This window comes from Bos mutus, chromosome 17 (genome assembly GCF_027580195.1).
Source record: "Bos mutus isolate GX-2022 chromosome 17, NWIPB_WYAK_1.1, whole genome shotgun sequence".
NCBI classification, from domain to species: Eukaryota; Metazoa; Chordata; class Mammalia; order Artiodactyla; family Bovidae; genus Bos; species Bos mutus.
Genome location: NC_091633.1, coordinates 67,537,513 through 67,554,371, shown reverse-complemented (window position 1 = coordinate 67,554,371; position 16,859 = coordinate 67,537,513). Strand labels below are relative to the sequence as shown.

Below are 16,859 nucleotides of genomic sequence, written 5' to 3'. Positions count from 1 at the left end.
TTGTAAAGACCCCGATGCTGGGAAAGATTGAGGGCAGGAGGAGAAGGGGACGACAGAGGATGAGATGGTTGGATGGCATCACTGACTCAATGGAAATGGGTTTGGGTGGACTCCGGGAGTTGGTGATGGACAGGGAGGCCTGGCGTGCTGCGGTTCACGGGGTCACAAAGAGTTGGACATGACTGAGTGACTAAACTGAATGATTAGTGATGTTGAACACTTTTCCATTTGTTTGTTGGCGATTTATGTATCATCTTTGAAGAAATGTCTATTCAAGTCTTTAGTCCATATTTTAATTGGGTTATTTGTGTTTTACTTGTTGACTTCTAGGAGTTTTTTACATATTCTGGATATTAACCTCAAAAGATGTATAATTTGTAAATTTTCTCTCAATTCTGTAGGCTACCTTTTTACTCTGTTGATTGTGTATAAACATTTTGATATATAAAAATTATTTCCTATAAAGAAGGTTTTAGTTTAGATGTAGTTCAATTTGTCTATTTTTGCTTTTGTTGCTAGTGCTTTTGATGTCATGTTCAGGAAATCTTTGCCAAATTTACTATCATAAGCATTTCTTCTCAGTTTTACAGTTACAGGTCTTACTCTTAGGTCTCTGATACATTTTGGGGCTGATTTTGTGTGTGGTATAAGACAGGGTCCACCTTGCCTGTTGATATCCAGTTTTCCCAGCACCATTTATTAAAGAGACTTTCCCTTTTCCATGGAAGGGTCTCAGCATCTTGGATACTTTTGAGATCCCTATTTTCTTCACTGCTACTGCATCCTTACAATATATCCAGATTATCTGAGGCTACTGGAGTTAAATCTCTACTTCTTGCAAATAAGAGATACACAGATACTAACCTCATAGCTCAGTTGGTAAAAATCTGCCTGCAATGCAGGAGACCTGGGTTCGATCCCTGGGTGGGGAAGATCCCCTGGAGAAGGAAATGGCAACCCACTCCAGTATTCTTGCCTGGAGAATCCCATGGACAGAGGAGCCTGGCAGGCTATAGTCCATGGGGTTGTAAGAGTCAGATACGACTGAATGACTAAACCACCACAGATACTAACTACATACCTGATCTCTAATCCAACCAGAAAGACTAAGATTTTGTTATCTAAATAGTTACCACTCTTCCAAAACTTCTAAGATATGCTCTTACTTTCTCCCTCCTAATAACACCTGGTGATTCACCAGGTACTTGCTATCTTCTATGCAATATGCATGGGATAAAACAGAAACAGAACTCTGACCTTAGGCTTCTAAGAACTAGAAGTACTGGCAAAAAGTAATTACAATACAGTGTTGTGAGCACCTGAGGGAAGCACTTAATACGGTAAGCACTCAGAGGGAAAACTTAATCAGAGGTGGATACTTAAGGTGAATCTTGTAGAATGACAGATGGGGACGCAGTAAAGGAGAGATTCTAAATAGAAAGAATAAGAGGAGCAGAATAGAATCTAATATATTCCAGAAACCCAAGTAAAGCAATTTAGCTAGAATGGTGATTGTTCATTCATACATTCATTGATTCAACTGATTTATCGAGCTCTCTGATGTGCTGGGCAGGATTTCAGATACTTAGGACAGAGTGGTGAACCAAACAGAGAAAACTTCCTACCCTCAAAGAGCTTATATCCTAGCTGGGGAAAACAAACAAATAAATACACACATTATGCAGTCCTAAATGCTAATGGGCATGTACATAAACATATTTGTTCGTGAATGTGCTGTTTTAAACAAAGTGCTCAGGGAAAAACTTAAAAGAGGCATCATATTTCTGTAAGACACAGTAGAGTGAGGGAGTGCAGAGCCCCAGGCCGAGGAAACAGTAAACACAGAGACGGGAGGTGGGGACAGGCCCAGCTTCTCCAGGAGCAGGAGACAGTTTGCGGGCCAGGGAGAACAGAAGAAACGTCAGCGAGGCAGCAGGAACACGCGAGAGGCAGCAGGAACATGCAGGCGGCAAAGGCACTGGCGAGGATTCGGAGTTTATTCTTGGTGCAATGGAAACCACCGGAGGGTTTGAACTTTAGAGTGAAATGATCTGACTTACATTTAAGGATCACTCTTTTCCTGCTGTGATGCACTAAACTATAAGTGAGCAAAAGGCAGAAGCAGGGAGAATAATCGTATGGGATAATCTAGGCAAGAGATAATGGTAGCTTGGGAGTGGGGTGACAGTGGCTGAGGAGGTAAGAGGTGGTTAGACTCTAGACATATTCTGAAGGTAGAAACTGGAATTCCTTACAGACAGATGTGAGAGATGGGAAAAAGAGAGGTCAAGGACAACTACAAAGGTTTCTGACCTGAGCAGCTGTTAAAGTGGAATTGCTATTAACACAACTAGGCAAGACTCAGGGTGGAGCACAAGACAGAAAAAACAGCTAGAGTTTAGATCAGGATATATTAAGGTTTGTACAGATAAGGGTACTAGGCTTTTGGGTATATGAGCTTGAAGTCCAGAAGCAAGCTTGAAGCTGGGGATAAGAAATTTATAAGTCACTGGTGTTGTAGACGGCATTTAAATTTCTGGACTACGTAAGATTACCTAGATCAGGGGTCAGTGAGCATTTTCTATAAAGGGGCAAATGGCAAACACTATAGGCTTTTGTGAGCCTACACAACTACCCAACTTTGCTGTCAACTCTGATGCTGTAGACCAAAGCAGCCAAAGAAAATACGTAAATAACCAGGCATGGATTCGGGACCCCCACGTGGCTCAGTGGTAAAGAATCATGCAGGAGCCACAGGAGACATGGGTTTGATCCCTGAGTTGGGAAGATCCCTTGAAGGAGGAAATGGCAACCCACTCCAGTGTTCTTGCCTGAAGAATCCCACAGACAGAGGAACCTGGCGGGCTACAGTCCATATGGTCACAGAGTCAGACACAGCTGAGGACTGAGCACACATGCACGGATCTGGCTTGACTTTCGATCTGGAAAGTCAATGCAGACAGGAGAGCTCTGCAGACTGAGCGCTAGGACACTTCAATATTTGGACAGGGGAGGAACTAGCAAAGGAAACTTACAAGGGATGGCAAGCAGGGTAGGAGGAAAACCCACAACAGGCGGCTTCCAAGAACAGGTAAAAAAGAAGGCAGGTTTTTGTTTCTGGAACTATACTAAACCTCCCCAACCCTGCACAGAAAACAACTGCAAAAGCTGAACACAATTTAAAAAGCAATTATTTGAAGGCACTGGAGAGCAAAGAGAAGCTAGTGGAAAGTGCATGCTCGCTTGGAGAAGGGGAGACAGGGAGCTATGCGAGGAAGGTTCCATCTCTTTGGCTTGTAGACAAAAACTAAATCCTATCCATGCTGTGCACCCAGTAGCTGTCAGGGCATCCAGTGGAAAACTAGTCCTTTTCAGCTGGGGAAAAGTTAAGCTGACAAAAGTAAAAGGAAGGGGGTAATACTGAAAAAGAAAGGTCCAGGTAATACTGAAAAAGAAAGGTCCAGAAAGGGGATCTCTAACCCCTCAATGTACCTGCACAGACAAGAAACTGAGTCTGTAATGCAAGCCCAGCCAAGAAAATTAGCAACCAAGACAAAGGAAGTAACACTCACTGGAAAAGAATAAAACAATCTCCGATCTTTGCATCTCAATGTTCAAAATGTTCAGGATACAACCCCAAATTACCAGATATGTAACGAACCAAGAAAAAGGCACAGGATTCCCAGGAGAAAAGAAAAATTATTTATTATTATTATTTTTTTAGAAAAATAATTTAGTCTGGCTCTGATATGAAGCAGAGACTGGAAATGATACAGATTCAAACGAAGCTACAGTGCCTGCAAATAAGTGAAACATTTTCAGTGAATCAAAAATCTCAGTGAAAAAAATAAGAATTCTCTCAGCACAGTAAAAATGAAGCAAATGGTCTCTATTATAGAATTGAAAACCATAATTTTTCAAAGAAAAAAATCACTAGATGGACCTAGCCAAATGAAGATGACATACAAAACAGTAAGTAAAACAAAATTAAATAAATATAAATTATCCAAGGTAGAGAGTAGAGCAAAAACAAAGACTAAAAGAAAAGCTTCATGGAACCATAAGACAGTATTAAATATTACAACTTATGTGTAAGTAAAATGCTAGAAGAAAAGGATACAGAAAAAGTATTTGGAGAACTAATGGCCCAATTTTTTCCAAATCTGATGAAAGACAAAAAAATTTATAGATGCAACATATTTAATGAACAACATGCAGAATAAACACCAAGTACATCACAGTCAAACTATTTAAAGATAAAGAGGTAACCTCAAAGGCAGCAAGAGAAAAAAAATATTACTATCAGAAACAAAGTTCCAACAAATGGCTAATTTCTCATCAAAAACTGTAAATGCCAGAAGAGAGCAGAACACTGGTAAAAAGAACGCTGTCCACTTAGAACTCTATATCCAGGGAAAATATTAGGAATTACAGAGGGTACTAAGGGTATTTTCAAATAAAACTAAGAGAATTCATCACCAGCAGACCTGAACTATGCAAAATGCTAAACGAAATTCTCCTGCTGAAGGGAAATAAAACCAGACAGAAAAAAATGAATGTTCGGAAAAGAATGAGAAAGAAATGAAATGGTAATTACCTGGGTAAATGCAAAAACCATTTTGTTTTTACCAATTCATCTCAATTTCTTTATAAACCATATAACTGCTTAAAGCAAATGTTGATAATATCATTTCTGTGGTTTACAATGTATACAGATGTAACATATATAAAACAAGTATATCAAAGAACAAGAAGGGAGGTAAGGGAAATACTAACTCATTGGAAAAGACCCTGATGTTGGGAAAGATTGAAGGCAGAAGGAGAAGAGGGCAACAGAGGGTAAGATGGTTGGATGGCGTCGATTCAATGGAAATGAACTTGGGCAAACTTTGGGAGATGGTGAGGGACAGGGAAGCCTGGCGTGCTGCAGTCCATGGGGTCACATGACTTACGGACTGAACAACAACAAAAGGGAAACACAGACCCAAAAGGTTACGAAATTTCTGTTTTAAGAGAAAAGCAGTACATTATTAGTTATAAGTGAAATATGAAAAGTTTAATATATGCACTATAATCATTACCGCAAGCCCTGTCATGTGGCTTGCAGGATCTTAGTTCCCTGACCGAGACTGAACCCAGACCGCGGGCAGTGAAAGCACAGAGCTCCAATCGCTGGACCACCGGGAAGTCCCTGAATATATGTGTGTATGTACATATTTTTAATGACCCTACTATATTCTGTCTACAAGAGATGCACTTTAAAGACAAAGGCATAAATATTACAGATTGAAAATAAATAGATGAACAAAGATACACCATACAAAGAGTAGGCATAAGAAAGTTGGCTGCTGCTGCTAAGTCGCTTCAGTCATGTCTGACTCTCTGCGACCCCACAGACGGCAGCCCACCAGGCTCCCCCATCCCTGGGATTCTCCAGGCAAGAACACTGGAGCAGGTTGCCATTTCCTTCTCCAATGCATGAAAGTGAAAAGTGAAAGGAAGTTGCTCAGTCGTGTCTGACTAATTCACGACCCCATGGACTGCAGCCCAGCAGGCTCCTCTGCCCATGGGATTTTCCAGGCAAGAGAACTGGAGTGGGTTGCCATTGCCTTCTCCGAAGAAAGTTGGCACAGTTTTATTATTAATAATATCTGATAAAATAGTTTTTTAAAAAGTATTACCAGAGATAAAGAGGGTAGTATTGCTCTGATATTTCATAATGATAAAATGATCAATTCCTTAGGAATACAAAACAATCACAAATGTGTTCTGTTGGTTGCAATAAGAGAGCTTCAAAATAAATGAAACAAACGACAGAATTAAAAGCAGAAACAGAACTCCACATAGTTGGAGATTTTACCATCACTCTTATAGCAACTGACAGAACTAGACAAAGAAAACCAGCATAAACACAGAAGATCTGAACACCATCAACCACTCTGATACTTACAGAATAGGAAACAATAATGGCAGAATATATATTATTTTCATGTGAACATGCTGTGTTCAGCAAAACAGATCATATTTTAGGCCACAGAACATAACTCAATAAATTTTAAAAGACTGAAACCATATAAAGAATGTTCTATGACCACAGAGAAATTTAATTACAATCAACTCACACAAGATATGCAGGGACCTCCCCCAAATTTGGAAACGAAACAACATATCTAAAACATTAATATGAAAACAAAGAAATCACAAGAGAAAGAAAATATTTTTTAACTAAATGAAAATGAAAATGCAGGGGAAGGGGAAAAAAAAACAAAGAAAAATGAAAATGCACCACAGCGGTATTTGCAGGATGCACCTAAGGAAGCAAATGCTTACATCTGAATAGTACATCTTAAACCAACAATCTAAGGTTGCATCTTAAGAAAACAGAAAACGAGCAAATTAAACTAAAAGTAAGATGTAGGAAGGAAATAATAAAGACCAAAAATCATGGAAACAGATGGTAGATAGTAGAAAACCTGGCTCCTATACTTGATAAAGCTTAAGTTCATGAAAAAGTAGATGAACTGTTGCAGATAAAAGAAGACAAGAGAAAAGACAGCTAGATACAACATATATTATAGACTGGATCACAAAACAGGAAAAAAATAGCTGTAAACGATATTATTGGAACTGTGGATTAAATAATAGTACTATGTCAATTTCCTTAATAATTTTCTGATTTTGATAAAAGTACTTAGATTATATAAGATAAAGTCCTTGTTCTTAGGAACAAATGGACATAATATCTGCAAACCACTCTCAAATGGTTCAAAAGAGAAGAAACTCTGCATTTAAAGAGAAAACGTTAAAGTAAATGGGACAAAACAATGGTGAATCTGGGTAAAGAGTTTAATTTTTCTGTATGAAATTTTATCAAAATTAGGTTTTAAAAATAAAAATGACAAGGAGGCTAGTAAAGTATGTAGGAGGCTAGTAAAGTATATAGGAGACTATCATGATGGACTTTATAAATGCTAGACCAAGAACTGTGAACTTCTAAAAGAGATATGAAGAAAGAAGTAGAAAAATCTGATCAATTTATTTTAGTGAACAGCCTGAAGGAAGTTCGACTGAAGGGAAAGAAGGAAAGACTAGAAGTAGAAAAACCATTTAGGAAGCATTTTACAGTGTGAGTAAGAAATAATAAAGATCTAAATTAAGGCTGTGGGAATTGAAAAAGGTGAATTCTTTTTTGAGAATTCTTTAGGAAGTAAAATAAGAGCCTTACAGAGTGACTAGATTGTGGGGGATCAAGAGTAGGGGAGAAATGTAGGGTAACCCAGGCCTTCTCCCTGCTCCCTACCCAATTTTTGGCTGGGCAATGAGAAAGACAAACATGTCACTCACCAAAGGGCACAGCAAAGTCCCGAGAGGCACAGAATGTTTCATTCAGAATGCTTTCAACACTCTCTGCATCCTAGAATTACCTGGGGAACTTTAAGTTTTAAAAGTTCCCCAGGGGATTCTAAAGTGTAGCTAAGGAGAACTACTGCTGTAAGCATGCACTAGACTCTAAGCAAACACAGAATTTCAGTATTAGGAAAGATCCACAATCATTTGTGTCTGACTCTTTGGGACTCCGTGGACTGTAGCCCACCAGGCCCCTCTGTCCATGGAATTCTCCATGCAAAAATACTGGAGTGGGTAGCAATTCCTTTCTCCAGGGGGTCTTTCTGAAGCAGGAAAAGAACCCGGGTCTTCCACATTTCAGGGGATTCTTAACCATCTGAGTCACCGGGACCGCCCTGTCATTCATTTAAATTTGTCATTCAGATTAAGACCACAGATCAGAATACTACTAACACCCATTAGAATGGCCAAATGTAGAAAGACTGACAAAATTAAGTGTTAGCAAGTATGTGGGTTCTCATACATTGCTGGTGCAAGCAAAATGTGGTAAAATCACTTGAAAACTTTCTGGCAATACTATTAAACATATGCCTATTCTACAACCCAGAAATTCTACTCCTAGGAAACATACCCATGAAATATAGTGCATCTGTCCATCATAAAACAAGTACGAGACTATTCACAGCAGCTTTATCCATAATATAGCTTAAAACTGGAAACTCAAATGTCCATCAACAGTAGAATAGATAAAGAAACTAGTATAATCAAACAATGGAACACAACACTACACAGCAATAAACTAGAACTACTGCTATTAAAAACAAAAAATTCTTACAGACCATGTTGAGCCACCGAAGCCAGACCCAAAGAGTATCTACTATATAATTCGATTCAAAAAGAAAACCAATAAGGTATGATGATGGTAGGCATGTAGTTATCTTGGGGTGGGGACTTCTGCTTTCATTTCTGCATGTAAGGAGCTTGGAAATCACCATCTCATTCTAACAAGTACGCTGAACACACTAAAAAAGCAATAAGTCTTCTCGGATTCATAAAAGAGGGGAGGACACAGGGCACACTGTTACTCCCAAAACTGGAGAGAGGCAAATGCAAAGAGTCATGGCTTATAAGGACAAAAACCGGTGGAAACCACCTCAGTAACCAATGCTGTGGTAGGAAAATCTGAGCTGTAATCAATGAGTTGCTGGAGGCTCATCGTGGACAACTCTTGAGAGTTAAAGACTCCAGAGGAACCCAGTCAAAAGCAAGGACCCACAATATTTAGTGTGGCTTTCAAGAGTGGGACCAGGTTACCGCAGTAAATATCACAGAAAAACTCCCTCATCCTCCCAGCAAGTGGTGAGAACTGGAACCACTGTGAAATACACTAAGCAGTCCATTCTTGGCTTCTCTCTTCTGGAACACAGGCTCTAGGGCATGTGGCTTCAGCAGTGTGGCTCACCGGCTGAGCTGCTCCACACAGCATGTGCAATCTTCCCACCGGGGACTGAACCCAAGTCCCATGCACAGGCAGGAGAATTCTTATCCACGGCACCACCAGGGAGGTCCCTAAGAACCCTATTCTTAACAAGGCTTACCCTCAGGAGAAACCAGAGCCTAGCCTGCTTGGGAAACGGCCACAGCCAGCACATTCCAGCTATCCTGTGCCACCTGAGGAGAGGAGAGAAAAACTGAGAAACACTCGAGAACATCACAGTCCAGAGGCACAGGCTCCCTGAAAGACTGACACCTAGTCACAGGATATACAACGCTCCCCTCCTCCTACACTTTATGCCCACATTTACAGCAGGTCCTTTCACCTGATACATCATGTCTGATTAACAAGTAAAAATTATAAGGTCTACAAAAGGCAAAAAACACAACCTGAAGTCACAAAGCAAACATCACAATCAGAAATGGCACGGATGTTGGAATTAGCAGACCAGGAATTTAAAACAACTATGAGTAATATGGGCTTCCCGGTGGCTGAGATGGCTGTAATGGTAAAGCAGACAGCATGCATGAACAGCTGGACGACATAAACAGAGATGTAGAAATACTAAGAAAGAACCAAGAAGAAATGCTAGAGATAAAAATCACTTATAACAGAAATGAAGAATGCCTTTGATGAGTTTATCAGTAGACTTCACAATGGCTTTGGAGTAGGCAAATATTTTCTTAGGAAATGGAAAACATAAACAATAAGAGAAACACTGATAATTTGGACTTCATCAAAATTAAAAATTTCTTTTCAAAATGACACCATTTAAAAGATGAAAAGACGAGCTACAGACTGGGAGAAAACAGATGTAAGATATGTATCTGACAAACAACTGCTATTCAAAATAAACTGTTGTTTAGTCGCTCAGTCCTGTTGGATTCTTTTGCGACCCCATGGACTGTAGCCCACCAGGCTCCTCTGTTCACGGGATTTCCCAGGCAAGACTACTGGAGTGGGTTGCCATTTCCTTGTTCAGGAGATCTTCCCGACCCAGGGATTGAACCTGAGTCTCCTGCATTGGCAGGCAGATTCTTTACCACTGAGCCATAAGGGAAGCCACATTTAAAATATATATATATATATGTCTTATTTTAATAAATAAAATTCAATAAGACAAACAACCCAAATAAAACATGGACAAAACTTTAACAGGCACCTCACTAAAGAAAACAAATAATGGTAAGTGCATGGAAGATGTTTAACATCACTAATCATCAAGGAAATGCAATTTAAAGCCACAAGAAGACACAAGCATACACCCAATACAACAGCTGAAGTTCAAAAAGGCTGACAATACCAAGTACTGGTTAGAGAGTAGTAACCGGAACTTGCATACTCTGCTGGTGGTTTAGTTGCTAAGCTGTGTCCGACTCCTTACGACCCCATGGACTGCAGTCTGCCGGGCTCCTCTGTCCATAGGATTCTCCAGGCAAGAATAATGGAGTGGGTTGCCATTTCCTTCTCCAATACACTGCTGGAGGAAATGTAAAAAAACCACTTCACTTAGCAATTTCTTATGAAATTAAACATACACTTGATCATATGACTCAGTCATTCTACACCTAAGCATTTACCAGAAAAATAAAAACAAACATCCCACAGAGACTTGTATACGTATATTCATAGCAGGCTTACTTATAAGAGCCCAAAATGAGAAGAAAAAATGTCCATCAACAGGTTAATGGATAAACAAATTATAGTTTATACTTATAATGGAATATTCCTCAGCAATAAAAAGGAGTGAATTACTGATGTATACAATAACTGTTGTTTAATCTCAATATTCTGAGCCAAAAATCCAGACACAAAAAGAATACATACCAGAACTGTAGAACACAAAATTCTCATTTTTGTAGATGAAAAAGGGCTTCCCCGGTGGCCCAGTGGTAAAGAATCCACCTGCCAGCGTAGGAGATACAAGAGATGGGGTTCAATCTTGGGGCTGGGAAGATCCCCTAGAGAAGGAAAAAGCAACCCACTCCAGTATTTTTGCCTGGAAAATCCCACGGATAGCAGAGCCTGGAGGGCTACAGTCCACAGAGTCACAAAGAGTCGGACATGACTGAACAACTGAGCACACGCACAGAGCACACAAAACCAATTTATCACGACAGACCAGCTCTCGCCTGAGGAGCAGGGTAGACACAGGCCAGCCGACTGCAAAAGTGCACAAGCAGCTTTGTCTGCGTCTTCACTGAGGTTATGGTTTCCCAAATGTATATACTTGGCAAAATTCATCCAACTGTACATTTTAAATGAACACGTTTTATCATATGCAAAATTTACCTCAATAAAGTCAGCTTTTTACAGGGTGAAATTCCATTCTACCACCTCTAATGGCAGAGGATCTGCTTTTCCTGAAAGCCCCAAATCTACCCCTAGGGAGCCCACACCAGTCTGGTGGTGGCAGGCGCATGGTCCTGAATACAGTGCCCACCTACAAGCAAGGACTGACTTGCAGCTCTACAACCCAGCAGCAAATAAAGTTTACCAATTTTCCAAAACTGGTCTTCATGACAAAAATAAACTAGGCCAATACTCTCTCACTATAAAAACGTCACACAATCCTAAGTGTTATTTATAGACACATATTCCCTATTTGATCCAGAGTCTGAAACCTTACAAGTATTCTCCTCTAAGTGAATAAAAAATGGCAGAGCATTAAAAAAAAAAAAATCCCTCTGATCCTCAGATTCAGTGTCCCTCATCCTGGAGCTTTTAAAACAGCAACAGAGGCAATGACTGGTTTGCCAAGTCAGACTTTAGCCAAGTACTGAGTCTATATCTCATTCTTCTGGCTCCCCCGTCACAGTCCCCTTCTAATATTGGGGAAGGCCTCTACATAAGGCTGGGGAAAGGCAGAACCTGCTTCTTATTATATAAAAGCTCAAAATACCTGATAATCAAAAGCAAATATTTGCAGCCAGATTACTTGAGTTTAATCCCTAGCTCCTCCACATATTATGTAAACTTCCTAAAAGTCTCAAAGTTCCTACAATTCTCTTTCCTCATCAGTAAAATGATATTAGTACCTACCTTAGTTGTTGTAAGGATAAAAGGAAATATAAAGTATTTAGAAGAGTGTCTGGCATATAACAAGCTCTACAGAAGTTACATTATTCTTGTTTGTTTCCCAAGCTCTGGGGCAGCTGCCACGCGACCTAGGTTCTATGAAGGCTCAGCCCAGACCTGAGATCAGAAACTAGCGACAACAAGAGGAGTGATAAAAACTCACTGAGGGCAGCAGTAACCGCGGTGGGACCAAGCTGCCACTACATGGGGGCAGCGCCAGTTACCACAGCCAGTACCCAGAGTCCCGGCAGTGCCAGCTGCCAAGCCCCGGCAGCACAGTGCCCGCGCTGAAACCGTGCTGAACCGGGATCCGGGGCATACTCCCCGATAGGGAACCTGGATTCTGGTTTCCAACTTCCTTGTAAGTTACCTCAGATCCTCTTAGTGAATGTCTTTTCTATGTAAGTGACCTGGAATTGGTTTCATCTGCTTGCAACATAAGACACTGAAAGCTGAATTACAGGAAGTGGATAAATGGAAAAAAGTCTTACAATATCCTTGTGAGTGCTTTTGAGTAACAATAATAACTATGAAATGCTCTAGAAACCTTTCAGAATGCTAGTGAATGAATTACCTATGAAACCTGTTTGATAGCTTCATGGTTCCTTAATTTGCCAGTAATAACTGAATGCTGACCTTTATTAACTGCCTTCTATCAATATATGCCAGGTGCCACGCTAACAAGCTTAACAACGTTAACAAGCTTAACACGTTAACAAGCTTAACAACCTGAAATATTTCCTTTAATGTTTACAACTGCCCTGTGAGGAGTTAATGTTAGTTGCTCAGTCGTGACCGACTCTGTGACCCCGTGGACTGCAGTCCTCTAGGCCTCTGTTCTACAGGCAAGAACACTGGAGTCAGTAGCCATTTCCTTCTCCAGGAGGTCTTCCTGACCCAGGGATTGAACCCAGGTCTCCTGCATTGCAGGCGGATTCTTTACTCTCTGAGCAACAAGGGAAGCCCATGAGGGGAATAAGATTTTCCCAATTTAACAGATAAGAAAACTGAGGACTAGGTCCATTAAAGGATTAAAATAATTTAAATAATGTATCCTCTTGCAAATGGAGCCCTACAATGAAAACAGTGAGTACTGACTGTGTGTCAGCTACTGTTCTATGTGTTTTTCACATATTAACCGATTTAATTCTAATTGCTCAATGTGCATTATCTCCTTCAAAACCCACAAAACACTCAAACTTAGGTACCATTATTATATCTGTTTTACAGGTAAGAAGACAGATAAGAAATCTCTCAATGACATGCAGCTACCAAGTGATGAAATGGGATTCAAATCTGGCACATTGGCTTTGAGAGGCCTTATTTTTAGCCTCAACATCACAGAGTCTCTCAAAGGCAAGTGAAACACATCAATGTCATGCCAGCCAATATATATGCCAATGGGTCATGCCAATATATATGCTTTCAGACATTTATGAGTCAAACGTACTGTTTCCTTGATGCTGACCACTTGTACTGCTGTTCTCTCTATTTCCGTATCGTCCTACACAGTTAGAGTGGCATTTGTCTTAATCTGACCCTTCACTTTCAACAATTCAAGACTGAAGCATCAGCTTCCAATCACACCCTTAGTGCTGCCTTTTGCTAATACCAGAGCCCCAGAGACAGCTGCATCTAGGACCTGCTACTCCTGGCTGTGGGAGGCTGCAGAATTGAACTAGGATGTCTGGGAATCAGGAGCTTCAAGACACGGACTAAGCCTGCTATTGCAAACAGCATCAGCTGCCAGAAAATATGGATGTTATTACTGATCCTGATAACTCCATAGTTATTAACTGGGGTCAATTTTAGTACCCATCCCCCCCTCTAAGGACATTTCTGAATGTTATAGCCGGGGATGGCGTGCTACTGGCATCTTGAAGATACCGGGCAGGAATGTTGCTAGAAGTCCTACAATGCACAGGATAATGTCCCACAATAAAAACCTTATAGCAAAATATGTCTTAAGGCTGAAAAACCCTGTAAATAGCCTGATGCTACATACTGCTTCTTATAATAGCAGACCTTATTGGTCTAATACATAATCACTTTATCAAATTACCTACGACATCTTTCAGAGAAGTAGAACAAATAATCCTAAAATTATATTGAACCAGAATTGCCAGAGCAATCCTAAGGAAAAAAACAAAGCTGGAGGCATAACCTTTCCAGACTTCAGACAACACCACAAAGTCACAATAATCAAAACAGTGTGGGATTGGGGGGAAAAACAGATACATGGATCAATGGAACAGAACTAAGAGCCCAGAAACAAACCCATACACCTACAGTCAATTAATCTTTAACAAAGGAGGCAAAAATACACAACAGGGAAAAGACAGTCTCTTCAGCAAATGGTACTGGGACAGCTGGACAGCCTCATGTAAATCAATGAAGTTAAAACACACCCTCACACCATACACAAAAATAAACTCAAAATGGCTTAAAGCAGTGGTCGCCAACCTTTTTGGAACCAGGGACTAACTTCATGGAAGACAGTTTCTCCATGGCCCAGGCTGAGGGGGATGGCTTGGGGGTGATTCAAGCACATTACATTCATCGTGCACTTTATCTCTAGTCTAAGGACACTGATCTGACAAGAGGTACTACTGGTCTTCAGTCTGGAAGCTGCGACCCCTGGCTTAAAGACTTAAAATATAAAACACGACACCATGACACTCCTAGAAGAAAACACAGGCAAACATTTTCTGCCATAAATTGTACAGACGATTTTTTAGGTCAGTCTCCCAAGGCAAAAGAAACAAAAGCAAAAAGAAACAAATGGGACCTAATCAAAAGCTTTCACACAGCAAAAGAAACCACAAACAAAAGGAAAAGACAACCTATGAACTGGGAGAAAATATTGGCAAATGATGTGACTGATAAGGACTTAATCTCCAAACTATACAAATAGCTCATACAACTCAATAACCAACCAACCAACCAACCCAATCAAAAAATGGGGAGACACTTAAGTAGACATATTTCCAAAGAAGACATACAGATGGCTAACATGCACATGAAAAGATGCTGCTGCTGCTGCTGCTGCTAAGTCGCTCCAGTCTTGTCCGACTCTGTGTGACCCCAGAGATGGCAGCCCACCAGGCTCCCCTGTCCCTGGGATTCTCCAGGCAAGAACACTGGAGTGGGCTGCCATTTCCTTCTCCATGAAAAGATGCTAAACATTGCTAATTACTAGAGAAATGCAAATCAAAACTACACCTCACACCAGTCAGAATGGCCATCACCGAAAAGTATACAAACAAGTGCTGGAGAGGGCATAAAGCAAAGAGAAGCCTCCTACACTGCTGGCAGACTGTACGCTGGTGCAGCCACTACGGAGAACAGTATGAGCATGTGCATGCTAAGCTGCTTCAGTCATGTCTGACTCTGCGACCCGATGGATTGCCCCGAGAGGCTCCTCTGTCCATGGGATTCTGCAGGCAAGAATACTGGAGTGGGTTGCCATGCCCTCCTCCAGGGGATATTCCTAACCAAGGATCAAACCTGCGTCGCTTTATGTCTCCTGCACTGGCAGGCGGGTTCTGTATCACTAGTACAGATTACTTCAAAAACTAGAAACAGAACTGCCATATGATCCAGCAACCCCACTCCTGGGCACATATCTGGAGAAAACGATAATTCAAAAAGATACATGCATCCCAAATGTTCATGGCAGCACTACTTACAAAAGCCAAGGCATGGAAACGGCCTAAACGTCCATCAACAGATGAATGGGCAAAGATGACGTGTGTATAAGCGCACGCACACACAGGGGATACTATTCAGCCAGAAAAAAAGAATAAAATAATGCCATTTGCAGCAACATGGATGGACCTAGAGATTGTCATATTGAGTGAAGTAAATCAGAGAAAAACAAGTACTATAAGATATCACTTATATGTGGAATCTAAAATACGACACAAATGAATGTATTTACATAAAAATAAACAAATTCAGACACAGAAAACAAACTTATGGTTCTTGAAGGGGAAAGGGGCTGGGAGAGGGATACATCAGGAGTTTGTAATTAGCAGATACAAACTACTATATATAAAATAAATGACAAAGTCCTCCTGTATCAGACAAGGAACTGTATTCAGAATCATGTAATAAAGGCAACCCACTCCAGTACTCTCGCCTGGAGAATCCCAGGGACGGAGGAGCCTGGCAGGCTACAGTCCATGGGATCACAAGAGTCAGCTACGACTTAGCAACTAAACCACTACCACCAATAAACCATTTTGGAAAAAAATATGAAAAAGAATGTGTGTGTGTGTGTGTATACATATAACTGAATCACTTTGCTGCACACCAGAAACTAACACAGCATTGTGAATCAACTGTACTTTAACAAAATACAACTTTAATGTCATAAATGCAATGCATTTCATAGCATAAGACCAACCGTGCTGGGGAAGAATAACTCCCCCATGCCCTTCTTTGGTGAAGCCCTTAACACTATTCATCACTCCAGCGAACTTTCTCAACACTACATTAGTTATGCTGCTGCTGCTGCTAAGTCGCTTCAGTCGTGTCCAACTCTGTGTGACCCCATAGATGGCAGCCCACCAGGCTCCCCCATCCCTGGGATTCTCCAGGCAAGAACACTGGAGTGGGTTGCCATCTTCTTCTCCAATGCATGAAAGTGAAAAGTGAAAGTGAAGTTGCTCAGTCATGTCCAACTCTGTGCGACCCCATGGACTGTAGCCCACCAGGCTCCTCCGTCCATGGGATTTTCCAGGCAAGAATACTGGAGTGGGGTGCCACTGCCTTCTCCAATGTTATAATATGGCTCAAAAAACTGCTGATGGGGCTTCCCTAGTACTTGGTTAAGAATCTGCCTGCCAGTGCAGGGGCCCTGGGTTCTGTCCCTGATCTGGGAAGGCCCCACGTGCTGTGAAACAGCTAAGCCTGGGCAGCACCACTCCTGAGGCCA

The 16,859-nt window shown here is 40.9% G+C and overlaps 1 protein-coding gene across 5 annotated transcripts in view; it reads right to left on the bottom strand.

The window, feature by feature from the left end:
* Nucleotides 1–16,859, bottom strand: part of ARFIP1 (ARF interacting protein 1) — a 140,081-nt gene that overhangs the window by 96,877 nt on the left and 26,345 nt on the right. The window contains exon 1 of one of the 5 annotated variants that reach the window (XM_070386661.1): nucleotides 10,146–10,317. The exons of the other annotated variants lie outside the window; for them this stretch is intronic. The gene's annotated coding sequence lies outside the window, so the exon portion shown is untranslated. Of the gene's footprint in view, nucleotides 1–10,145; nucleotides 10,318–16,859 lie in introns of those variants that run through there. 5 annotated transcript variants of the gene reach the window in all.